The sequence below is a fragment of the Lithobates pipiens genome, unplaced genomic scaffold (genome assembly GCF_037356315.1).
Source record: "Lithobates pipiens isolate NorthernLeopardFrog02 unplaced genomic scaffold, aLitPip1_a1.2 Scaffold_10, whole genome shotgun sequence".
NCBI classification, from domain to species: domain Eukaryota; kingdom Metazoa; phylum Chordata; class Amphibia; order Anura; family Ranidae; genus Lithobates; species Lithobates pipiens.
The window spans coordinates 107267877-107280416 of record NW_027507686.1 but is presented as its reverse complement, the minus strand read 5'-3'; the positions used below and the strand labels follow the sequence as shown (position 1 = coordinate 107280416).

The following is a 12540-nucleotide window of genomic DNA, read 5'->3' as shown; positions in this document are numbered from 1 at the left end:
GTATTCTTCATTTTATGTTGTTGTCGTTGACCTGTTTTTTTTCCCTTGTTTCCCAGGGTGACTATCTTGGCATTTTTCAAGAGGGATGAGAGTGCCCAAAGAGATTGCCTTTGGGCACATAACCCTGAAAGCGCCCAATCTCCTCTGATCTCAGAGGCTAGAAAGGGTCGCGCCTTGTTAATACCTGGATGAGAGACTGGGAATACTAGGTGCTGTAGGTTTCTTTTTATGTTGTTGGCGTTGACTTGTTTTTTTTGTTTGTTTCCCAAGGTGACCATCTTGGTGTTTGTCAAGAGGGTTGAGAGTGCCTGAAGAGATTGCCTATGGCCACATCACTCTGAAAGCACCCAATCTCGTCTGATCTTAGAGGCTAAGAAGAGTCAGGCCTGGTTAGTACCTGGATGGGAGACCACCTGGGAATACCAGTTATTGTAGGCTTCTTTTTATGTTGTTGGCGTTGATTCGTTTTTTTCGCTTGTTTCCCAAGGTTGTTTGACCATCTTGGCATTTGTCAAGAGGGTTGAGAGTGCCTGAAGAGATTGCCTATGGCCACATCACTCTGAAAGCACCCAATCTCGTCTGATCTTAGAGGCTAAGAAGAGTCAGGCCTGGTTAGTACCTGGATGGGAGACCACCTGGGAATACCAGTTATTGTAGGCTTCTTTTTATGTTGTTGGCGTTGATTCGTTTTTTTCGCTTGTTTCCCAAGGTTGTTTGACCATCTTGGCATTTGTCAAGAGGGTTGAGAGTGCCCAAAGAGATCGCTTACAGCAGCAACACCCTGAAAGAGCCCTATCTCTTCTCATCTCTGAGGCTATGAAGGGTTGGGCCTAGTTAGTACCTGGATAGGAGATGGTGTTGGAATACCAGGTGCCGTATTCTTCTTTTTATGTTGTTGACATTGACCTGTTTTTTTTCGCTTGTATCTCAAGGTGACAATCTTGGCATTTGTCAAGAGGGTTGAGAGTGCCCAAAGAGATTGCCTATGGGCACATAACCCTGAAAGCGCCCGATCTCCTCTGATCTCAGAGGCTAAACAGGGTTGGGCCTTGCTAGTACCTGGATTGGAGACCACCTGGGAATACTAAGTGCTGTAGACTTCTTCTTATGTTGTTGGCGTTGACTTGTTTTTTTTGTTTGTTTCCCAAGGTGACCATCTTGGCATTTGTCAAGAGGGTTGAAAGTGCCTGAAGAGATTGCCTACGGGCACATCACCCTCAGAGCACCCGATCTCGTTTGATGTTGGAGGCTAAGAAGAGTCGGGCCTTGTTAGTACCTGGATGGAAGACCGCCTGGGAATACCAGGTGTCGTAGACTTCTTTTTATGTTCTTGGCGTTGACCTGTTTTTTTTTCGCTTGTTTCCCAAGGTGACCATCTTGGCGTTAGTCAAGAGGGTTGAGCATGCCTCAAGAAATCTCCTACGGCCACATCACCCTGAAAGAGCCCAATCTCATCTGATCTCAGAGGCTAAGCAGGATTGGGACCAGTTTAGTACCTGGATGAGAGACCGCCTGGGATTTCCAGATGCCGTAGTCTTATTTCTATGTTGTTGCCGTTGACCTATTTTTTTCCACTTTTTCCCAAGGTGACCATCTTGGCATTTGTCAAGAGAGTTGAGCGTGCCTGAAGATATTGGCTATGGCCACATCACCCTGAATCTGTTCCATCTCGTATGATCTTGGAGGCTAAGCAGGGGCGGGCCTGGTTAATGCCTGGATGGGAGACCGCCTGGGAATACCAGGTGTCGTAGGCTTCTTTTTTTTTTTTCAAATATAATTTTTTTTCCAAACAGGGGAAGACGGTCCCCCGAGTACATAATGCAACAGAGAAATACAGAGCAAAAAGCAGCTGAACAATACTTGATACTGGTATATTTGCAACTGTGAGTCTGCCTTCCATCAATCATAATGATTCGAGGCACGGATAAAGTACTGTACCAAGATCCAGGTTCACACAAACCCCAGTTCCCTCTGGCATAATCCATCCAGAGGGGGGTGTGGGGCCGTCATTCCCAATTTTCCACTTTTGCCAAAAGAGGGGGTGAGAGATAGCGGAGGAAGGCAGAAAAGAGAAGGGGTGAAAGATCAGAAAAGGAGAAGAGGGGACGAGACACGATGGCAGCCACTGCCCAAGGGGCCAGTCAAGGAAAGCTCAGAGCACTAAGGCCACATCCTTCCAGTGGGAATATAAAGGTATTCCAGATGTCCCAGGTTTGTTTAAAAAATTCTTGTTTACCTTGTGATGTGAGGATCAAGTCCTCCATTTTTTTAATGTCCTCTATTTTCCTAAGCCAGTGAGTAATGAAAGGGGGGGACATTTTTTCCAATAGAGAGGGATGCAGGATTTCACCGCATGTATCACATGCTGTAAAATTGATTTTTTGTACTTCTTAATGGGAATCTGTGAATGGTGCAAGAGAAAGAATGCAGCCTCTTCCGGGATGGAGAAGTCTGTGAATTTTTGTGTTATGCATCAGATCTCTGTCCAGAAGTCCACCAAGCTGGGGCAGGACCAAAAAATGTGGAGCAACGTGCCCTCTTCTTCTCCACACCTCCAGCATATGTTCGAGGAAGAGTGGAAACATTTATGCAGTTTTGATGGTGTCAAATACCACCCGGTGAGAAGTTTAAAATTTGTCTGCTGTATCTTCGTGCACAGCAAGGTTTTGAGAGCCAAAGTGATAATGCGTTGTCTCTGTGCTGGGGAAAACAAGCAATTAAGGTCCTTTTCCCAGTTGGACAGACAGGTTAAGTGTGGGTGATCTGTTTGAGAGAGAATGTGGGCCTGCATAGAGTCTCAAACTCCATCTGAGGGCGGGCGAAAGTTTGAGGATTGGGGATGGAATGGAGAAAATGATGTCGTTGCGCCGCTCTCAAAAAAGGCAGTTGGAAAAGCCCTGTCGGATCTCTTAGGGTTGAGAAAGAAGGCCATTTTCCATCAATGACGAATTTAGACGCATGGTCTAGGTTGGAATTTCTAAGTGGGTCCCCGGTTCAAAGTTCGGATGGCCACGTATAGGGAATAGGGGGAAGTCAAAGACGTGAGTGTGTTTTGGGTAGCGATCAGGTGACTGACTTTCAACGAAGCCCCTATAGTGGGATGTGACGTCAATTCTGTGGGTAAATCCTTATAGCACCACATGGCGCTTCTTTTTTTTTTTTTTTTTTTTTATCTTTTTTTAATTGAGTTTTCATAGGAATACAAATTGCCCACGCAGGGGCCAAACATTGCCCACGCAGGGGCCATCCTCCAAATGCAGCAACCGGCCACATAGGGACACATTCTCATAACATACAATCTGTTCCCGATGCAGCAACAGGCCGCAGCAGGGGAACTTAAAACAACCACAACCTTAACTAGCTATACCTCAATGTGGGGAGAGGGTATTACAGGAGGTATTCATGCTACATGGTATATAGACAGGACAGAATATCATAGTAACATTTGGGTCAACCTATCGTCCCACTATGACCTTAATGAGGAATTATGGAGTAAACACTACATCAGTTGCCGTAGTGTCATCATCCAACCAGCAGGTCCACACCTTCTCAAATTTTTGCTGGCAACCCCTGTTCGAGTAGGTGGCCTTATAGAGGGGTAAACTAGCATTCACCAGGTTTTTCCAGAATTTGATAGAAGGGGGAGACGATTGCTTCCAGGTCATGGTGATGGCCTTTCGTGCATAATACAATAACAAGGATATAAGTGGTTTCCTAGCTCTGAGGATCGACATCTGCTCCACCAGCCCCAGCAGGCAATATTTAGGGTCATAAGGGATACTAATCTTAGTGGTCTTGCCTATCACCAGGAGAACCTCCTTCCAGTAACCTTCAATCGCTGGACAAGTCCATAAAATGTGAATGAAGTCTCCCGGCTGATAGGAGCATCGCCAGCACGCCGAGGAAAGCGTTGGCGACATTTGATGCAATCTGTGGGGCGTATAATGGGCCCTGTGAACAATTTTGTATTGGACCAATTTGTCCCTGGCTGATACCAAAGGGGAGAATGGGAAGTCCCAAACCTCCCTCCAGTCGTCGTCATCTAACTCCGGTATGTCCCCCACCCATTTCCTGCGGAGGGAGGACAGCTCGGGGATGGCAGCAACCAGCAGGGACCCATAAATCTGAGACATGGGTTTCTCCAGGTCTTTTATCCGAAGGATGGATTCAAGCTCAGAGTATTCTAACACAACCGGCTGACCCAAAAATTGACATCGATATGCATGAGCTATTTGGAGATATCGGAAATGGGCCCACGCTGGCACATTAAATTGAGTGCGTAGTATATGAAAGGGAGTAAGTTCCCCGTTAGTGATGACATGTTCAAGAGTCAGTATTTTATATTTGTCCCAGGCCTGCGGGTCCGGGATGGTATTGAACTGCGGAAGGTTAGGATTCAGCCACAAGGGGGTGTGGGGAGACCAGAAGTTCGGCAGGGATGCCCTCAGCGCCTCCCCCACCTTCCACGCCCTGATAGTGGTGCACATAGAAGGGGTGAGGCAGTGAGGAGTTTTTAGCCCCCTGAATATCAACCCCCTCAGGGCCTCCAGAGACCCCACTATAGCTGCCTCCAGGACCGTTGCTGCATTGGTCAGGTCCGGCCGCAACCACCAGTGGGCGGTTACGAGCTGAGTAGCTAAGAAATATTTGTGGCAATCAGGAAGAGCCAACCCCCCATTACCCACAGGCCTGGTGAGAGTGGTGTATCGGAATCTAGGGGACTTGGGGCCCCAAATGAAGGAGAGGAAAAGTTGCTTGAGGGAGTTAAAGAAGGTTTTAGTCAGCCATTGCGGAGAGTTCCTAAAAATATACGTAAGTTTGGGGAGAATCTTCATTTTAAGTAGGTTAATGCGACCTATAAGGGAGAGGGGAAGATTGCCCCACGCCTTCAATTTGGACTTGATCCCTACCAGTACAGGTTCAAGATTGAGCCGAACAAAGTCCCTGCTCTCTCTTGAGATAATAATACCCAAATAGGTAAACCTATCCACCCACTGAAGCGTGGTAGAGGATGGAGAGGTCCTGGCCCCCTCGTCCACCGGGAAGAGTTGAGACTTATGCCAATTTACCTTCAACCCGGTGAAGACAGAGAAGGCATCCATAATCTCGAGTGCGCCCCGCAAAGAGTCACCAGGATCGTTCAAAAAAAGCACCAGATCATCTGCATAGAGAGCCACTCTCTCCTCCAGCCAGCCCACCCGAAGACCATGGACCTCAGCCGAACTCCTGAGAGCCTCAGTAATAGGTTCCATGGTCAGGGCAAACAAGGCCGGGGAGAGAGGGCATCCCTGCCTGGTGCCCCTCTGCAGGGGGAACGAAGGAGACAGGGAGCCATTCAATTTAATGCATGCCAGGGGGCCGGTGTACAGTGTGCGTATCCAGGCAATAAACCGCAGTGGGAAAACCATTCTTCTAAGCACCTCCCACAGATACACCCATTCCACCGTATCAAATGCCTTTTCCATATCGAGAGTGGCAATAGTCCTAGTGCCTTGATTATCATGTATGTTGGAAAACAGTCTACGGATATTGATATCCATGGACCTACCTGGCATAAAGCCAGTTTGATCAGAATCAATCAGAGATTTGATTACTTTATTAAGTCTAATGGCCAGTATTTTGGTCAATATTTTTAAATCACAATTGAGGAGTGCTATCGACCTGTAAGAGGCACATTGTTTGGGGTCCTTATTAGGCTTTGGAATGAGAACAATATGGGCCTCTCTCATAGAAGGGGGCAGGGAGCCCTGCTGAAGACATGCACAATACACCTGAGCCAACCTGGGGGCAAGCAGTTCTACGTGGGCTCTATAATACTCTATGGGTAGCCCATCCGGCCCCGGGGTCTTCCCTACCGGGAAGGACCCGATGGCCATCGTGACCTCCTCTGGCGTAATCTCCGAAACAAGGAGCTGTCGCTCCGCATCAGAGAGCCACCCCAATGCCAGCGTTTCTAACAGTGAGGTCATTGGTGCAGGGTCAAAGCCCGGAGGGAGTGAGGAGACATACAGAGAGGTATAAAACCTGGTGAATGCAGATAAAATATCCTCCGGAGAGGTAACCAGTGCTCCGTCCTCCGTGAGTATTTCAGGTATAACCGCTACAGGCCTGTCCTGCTGCGCCAGCATAGCCAGCAACTTGCTATTCTTATCTCCATATTCAAAGTACTTCTGTCTGCTGTCTTGTAGACCCAGCCTGGTGGTGTTGGAGACATGGAGATGCAGTTCTCGCCTGAGCGACAGAAGGTGCTCGAAATTGTGGACCGTCGCCGAGGCGGAGTACCGATCCAAAGCCTCCTCAACTCTGTTCTGCAGAGCAGATACCTTATCCCCAAGCTCCGCCCTGACTGCCGCCACGGCAGAGATATACTGTCCCCTACCGCAGGCCTTGGAAGCATCCCATGTCATCTCCAGGGAGGCTGACCCCGCATTTCGCACCCAGTAGTCCTGCAAGGAGGGAGCAACTCTATCGTGAACTGTGACATTATTGATCCAATGGGGCTGTAGCCTCCAAAGGGCTTTACTCCTTGTCTTGGTGGTCCTGATAATCAATTTAAGGGGGTGGTGATCCGATAAACCGGAGGGGAGGTAGCCAGCCTCCTGGACATTAGCCAGGAGGAGGTCATTTGCAAATGCCAGATCAATGCTGGAGGACGTTCGGAACGTGGAGATAAAACAGGAATGTGCTCTATCCTGGGGGTGAAGCCACCTCCACACCTCCTGGAGGTCTGTTGCAAGGGCCCACGTACCCAGATCAGGATTGAAAGTCGCTTGAGGGGAGGGCCTATCTAGGTCACGGGACAATGTGGCATTAAAATCACCCATAACCAGGACACACGCCGGGCAATGCGGAGCCAACCTCTCATATAAAGTATACAGAACCTGCACCTGGCTTGGAGGAGGCAGATACACATTAATAATAACATATTTCTTATTATAGATGCTCAACACCACCATAGCAAATTTCCCCTGGGGATCCAAGTGAACCTCATGGATCATACAGGGCACTCGCTTACTAATCAGTATCGACACTCCTCGAGAGTACGAGGAGTAGGTCGCATGCAGCGCCCTTTGCACCCAGGGTTTTTTCAGAGCCAGAACCTTGCTACCAGTTAGGTGTGTTTCCTGCAGCAGGACTATATGGGGTTTATGTAATTTTAGGTATTGAAATAACAGTGAACGCTTGTATTTGGAGTTGAGTCCCCTGACGTTCCAGGATATTATAGTTAGCGACTCGGTATCAGAGGAGGCCATCACGGGACGTCAGGGGAAAACAAAAACAGGATGATCCCAGACAACCAGTAGGTGTAAGCAAACCCAAATTCAGTACACATACTCTTCAGTATACGAACAGCACAGAATGTAAACTTAGCTTTAAGGCAAAAAACCCTCTCCCCACAGAACATATAAAACCCTACCCCAACATCATAAAAACCAAGGTCTATGACCAAAACATTAGGCCATCTACCCATACAAACCGATTCGGGGTTCCTTCCCATAACTTTAGAACTTTCAGATCACTGAGGCCTCCGGATGGTGGGCCACAGGTGGGTACAGTCCCTCCTAGTAGAGTCTGCACCAATTTCGGAGAGAGAAGTCCAGACTTGGAGGGAAACGGGGAGGGGAAGTAGACAGAGGGTCCGTCTCAAACAAAAAGTGGGCAATTTAGTGACCTCCAGCGGAGCTCCTTATGCAGGAGTAAACACATGCTATCTCGCGATGCAGGACAAAACAATCAAGCTGTAAGGGCAAAGCTGGACTCCGTGGGGAGAAAGGGCTGGGAATAAATGTTGCCAGAATCAGCGGCCATCCAGCCAAGCCGCCGCAGCCTCCGGGGTGTCAAAGAAGCGGGTGTTATCACCATCGGTAATTCGTAACCTGCTGGGATACAGAAGACCAAAACGAATTCCTCTCTCTCTGAGCCGGCGTCTCACATCGATAAAGGACTTGCGTCTTTGCTGCACTTCCTGAGAGAAGTCCGGAAAGAATAGTAGTTTGGTATTCTCATATTTGATTTCAGGCATGGCATGAGCCGCCGCCAGGATGCGGTCCCTGTCGCGGTAATTCAACAGCCGCAGCAGGAAGGGGCGCGGAGGCGCTCCAGGCCTCGGAGGGAGTGGTGGGACCCTGTGGGCTCTCTCCACCACAAAGGTGGGCGGTAACTCCCCCAGGTTGAACAAGGTGGACAGGAGTCCTTCAGCAAACTCAGCGGGCCTAGGGCCCTCAGCCCGTTCAGGAAGTCCAAGTATGCGGATATTATTGCGCCTGAGGCGATTTTCAGTATCTATTGCACGTTCTTGTAGCGCCTTCACCTGAATCTGCAAGGCCTTCACTTCCCTGGAGTCTGAGCGGACCGTATCCTCCACCACGGAGAGTCTATCCTCCACCTCAGCGACACGGGAGCGGAACTTATCCATGTCCTGGCAGATGAGACCAACATCTACACTCAAGAAGTCTATCTTGGCTGTCAGAGTTTCTTTACAGGATGTTATGGCCGCCAAGATCTCCGCTCCCGTGGGAGCCCCCACCCCCCCGGAATCCGCGGCCTCCCGCGCGTCGGACGCCATCACAGCCGCGGAACGCCTTGTAGATGAGGCAGCAGCCGGCAGGGGGGCACGAGGAGTCCTGGAGCCGGATTTAGAGCAGCGGGTCTTAGGGTGGCCCATCCGAGGTGCACCCCGCCGTGAGGGAGGATCTTGGAGGATGCTGTTGGTGAAGAGCCTGTTGCTAGCCAGAAGGAGCTGTAAGGTCCGAGGGTAGGAGTGAGGTGAAGCACCCGCTCAGGGTCCGGGCCCCCAGCAGGACACTAACCCAGCAGGGGGAGACACAGAGGGCAGAACGGTACCTATGCTGCTGGGCACACAGGGGAGGGGGGAGGGCAGTGCAATCACCCCCAGGGCACAGCGGGAGTCTCTGGTAGAGGAACCCTATGGCGGGGTAGCACTACACTGAAGGACCAAGGATAGGGATGAGTCCAAGAGAGCAGGGCGCCAGATGGTGCCTATAAGGGGTCCCCCTCTCCTCTCCCGGCCCCCCCTCCGACCAACCTCAGTCCAGAAACCTCCAGCGGGCGTAGATGGAGCTGATTCCCTGCCTCCCGCAGACAGCGGAGCCCCAGGCCACGGATGATGGGTGCAGAGTAGGCCGCAAGATGGCTGTGAGGGCCGATGGAGCAAACAGTCCCGCCGAGCTCTATCCGCTGAACAGGCTCCACAAATTCAAGCTGAGCTGGGTGGAGGAGACCTCCGATGGTCCCGAGAGACAAGCAGGGGACTCCCCAGGTGTGTGTAGGAGGAGGATGGCGGCCGATTGCGAGGCCGCAAGATGGCGGCGAGCCTCGGACACTCCGGAGCAGCCTCAAGGGATCCACTTAGCGCATCCAGCCCCCACACCGTCCCACATTGTCCCAGGGGTGTCCGCCGTGTAGTCGCTGCGGTGCACTGCCTCTGCACCCGCAGATCGCGGCATCGGAGCCTGGGGGAGCGGAGGCGAGGTAGGCCGCAAGATGGCGGCGGCTCCACAGAGCAGGAGGCCAAACACAGCGCTGTAATCCCTCGATCGGCGGCCGAGCAGGACAATATCCACCGAGGCTGCTGCGGATGATAGCAGGCGTCAGGCAGGGGTGATGCTGAGACTTTTCCTGCGATATAGGGCCCAGGATGGATGCGGATGGAATCAGGATGGCGGAGCTCCTCTGAAACACGTCCTGCTCCTCTTACATCCGGACACGCCCCCCCACATGGCGCTTCTTAGCGGAATTCGGGAGTAAGATTGTTCTAGTTGCACCCAGAGCTTAGAAAGTTTGTTTCGATGCCAGTCCAATACACGCCCAAGATGGGAGGCCAGGTAGTAGTGTCGCAAATCAGGGAGAACCAACCCTCCCCGTTGTTTAGACAATGTCAGCTGTGACCGCTTAAGTCTGGGATTTTTGTGGGCCCAGTTAAATTGAGTGAGCAGGGATTGAGCTTGCTTAAAAAATGGGACTGGAATCTCGATCGGGAGAGCTTGGAAAAGATAGGTAAATTTAGGGAGTATGTTCATTTTAATGAGATTGCATCTCCTGAACCAGGAATGGAAGCCAGAATGCCACCTGTGAAGCAAACTGCGGATCTTACTGACAAGGGGTGGGGGGAAGTTCAACATAAACGTACGCGCGATGTCCGGTGGAATTTAAGTACCTAAGTACTTAAGGGCTGTATGGGTCCATTTAAAATGAAAATTGGACTGCAAGTCTAGTAACGTTTGCGGGGGGACTGCAACCCCCATGGCCTCTGATTTCAAGAAGTATCCCGTATATCTGGAATTCCTGAAGGAGATTTGGCAAGGAAACTCTGGGATTCTCAGCAAGAACAGCATGTCATCCGCGTAGGCAGATATCTTGCACTCAATAGTACCCATTTGGAGTCCCGTTATGTCTGAGTTTTGTCGAATTGTGGAGCGAAAGAGTTCCAATGACTTTACCGACCTGGCTAAGATTTTTCCGCATTTGTCCCCTGACTCCTACGTCAGTTTACGACAAAACTGGAGTGCCGCTTTCGCTTTATAATGGAGTAGGTCAGTTATCTGGGTACGGAGTGTCCCCAATTCAATCTCTAAGGTCCGTGAGGGGGCATGTTTATGTTTCGCTTCCACAGAGGCAAGTTCACGAAACAGATTAGCAAGCAGTTCCTTCCGTGTTCATTTGATGCGCGCCCCGTGCCTGATAAGTACCCTGCGGAATACTGACTTGAGAGCCTCCCAAATTATCCCCGGGTCGCAGTCCTGCGTTTAGTTATCTTGGAAATAAAAGTCCAATTCCCTGGTCACATCTGCTAAAACTTTTGGTATCTGGAGGAGGCTCTCATTAAGGTGCCAGAATAGAGACCTAGGTGAGGGGTTCCTAGAGAGGGTGTAGGTAAGGGCTACAGGAGCATGGTTGGACCAAGTAATATGGCCGATGGAGGAAGAGCTCACCAAGTGCAGTTGGTCATGTGGAATCAAGAAGAAGTCTATCCTCAAGTATGATTTGTGAGGGGAAGAGCAAAAAGAGTAGTCCCTTTCCCCGGAGTGTTGCAGACGCCAGACATCAACTAATTGGTCATTCAGTAAACACTTAGTAATCTGCTTTCTAGAGGAAAAGAGGAGCAAGAGGCAGAAGTGTCAACCGATGACGAAAGGGGACATTAAAGTCCCCACCTAATATCAACTGGCCCTCCCGAAAGTCACATAATCTGTGCAGGGTAGTTCTGAGGAACGTGTCTTGGTAATCATTGGGAGCGTACACAGTGGCAAATGTAAAAAGGAGCTCTCCAATGTGGCCCCTAAGAAAAAGATATCGACCCCCAGGGTCCACCAGAGAATCCTGGAGAACCCAGGGGAGCCTGCTAGAGATCAGAATGGAGACTCCCTTGGTCTTAGAGGAGGGGTTAGTAGAGTGGTAGACCTTAGGGAAGGATCTCGACCGTAGAAAGGGGAGGCTAGTATTTTTAAAATGTGTTTCTTGTATAAAGGCCACATCAGTACAGGAAGTCTTCAGTTCTCATAGGAGGATCCACCGTTTTTCAGGGGAGTTCAGTCCCTTAACGTTTAGGGAGGTGACCTTGACTGAGTCTGCCATCGCTCCTCGGGGAGGGGGACGTCAGAGAAAAGCAAAGAAAGTTGAACCAAGGTAGGTATTGGGTAGGTAATGGATGGCGGGAACTAAGGGGGAGAAAGGAAGGGCAAATAGAAGGAAAGGTAAGGGGGAAAAAGAGGCCTGGCACCTCAACCCCAGGGGGAGAGCGAAATTAAGGGTTGTCCGCACTCAACAGTACAGGAAGGGTATACTAAAAAAGCACAATTATGCTATAGCGCTTACCAGATGTACACTGGGTTTAAAGTGCCGTCCTACTTGGGTTGGTGGGTAGACAGGTCAGAGAGGGAGCCACCGGATCCCAGTCCCCCCAGTCCTGGCAGTGGTAAATGTCACGTCTGATACCGGTATGGAAATAAAAGACAATCAGTAACATTATAGAACCAAAAAACAATAGTATAATCAAAACTGAGGTACAGCATATAACTATCAGCACTGAGGGGTCTCCTCGGCTCGCCCTAAACGTAGGCATGCATGAGGGAGCCCGTCACAACAGAAAAGGCATCACAGAATGGGATCCACCACCCCCCGTCCCATACCCCAAAAGTACATGCAGCCCCCGAACAAATGCATTTCTCCCTTTGGCAGATTGTCCTCTCCTTACCCCCTCTCCCCCGTCCATGCCCCAGGGGGAAAAGGGGGAGGGAAGGGGGGGAAACGGGGGGAAGGGGCAAAAGGGGGGGGGAAAGGGGGGAGGGAAGGGGGACAGGGGGGGAGGGGAGGAGGGAAGGGGGGAGGGGAGGAGAGAAGGAGGGGCAGCTAGGAAGAGGGGACAAACATGCGGACCCCATAAATTTCAACTCCTCCCCTCCATGGTCACCACATCAAGATGAAAGAGGAGCAGCCCTGGTCGTGCATGGAAAATCCAGCAGGCAAGGGGCTGGGGCCACCATCCCTTTATCCAATGGGAGACTTTACCCAAGCAGCAGT

General features: G+C 50.6%; 2 pseudogenes; both read left to right on the top strand.

Annotated features, from left to right (window-relative positions):
* The first annotated feature begins 319 nt into the window (after window positions 1–319).
* On the top strand, window positions 320–438 carry LOC143943161 (5S ribosomal RNA; annotated as a pseudogene).
* Window positions 439–541: 103 nt separating this feature from the next.
* Window positions 542–660, top strand: LOC143943159 (5S ribosomal RNA; annotated as a pseudogene).
* The last annotated feature ends 11880 nt before the right edge of the window (window positions 661–12540 follow it).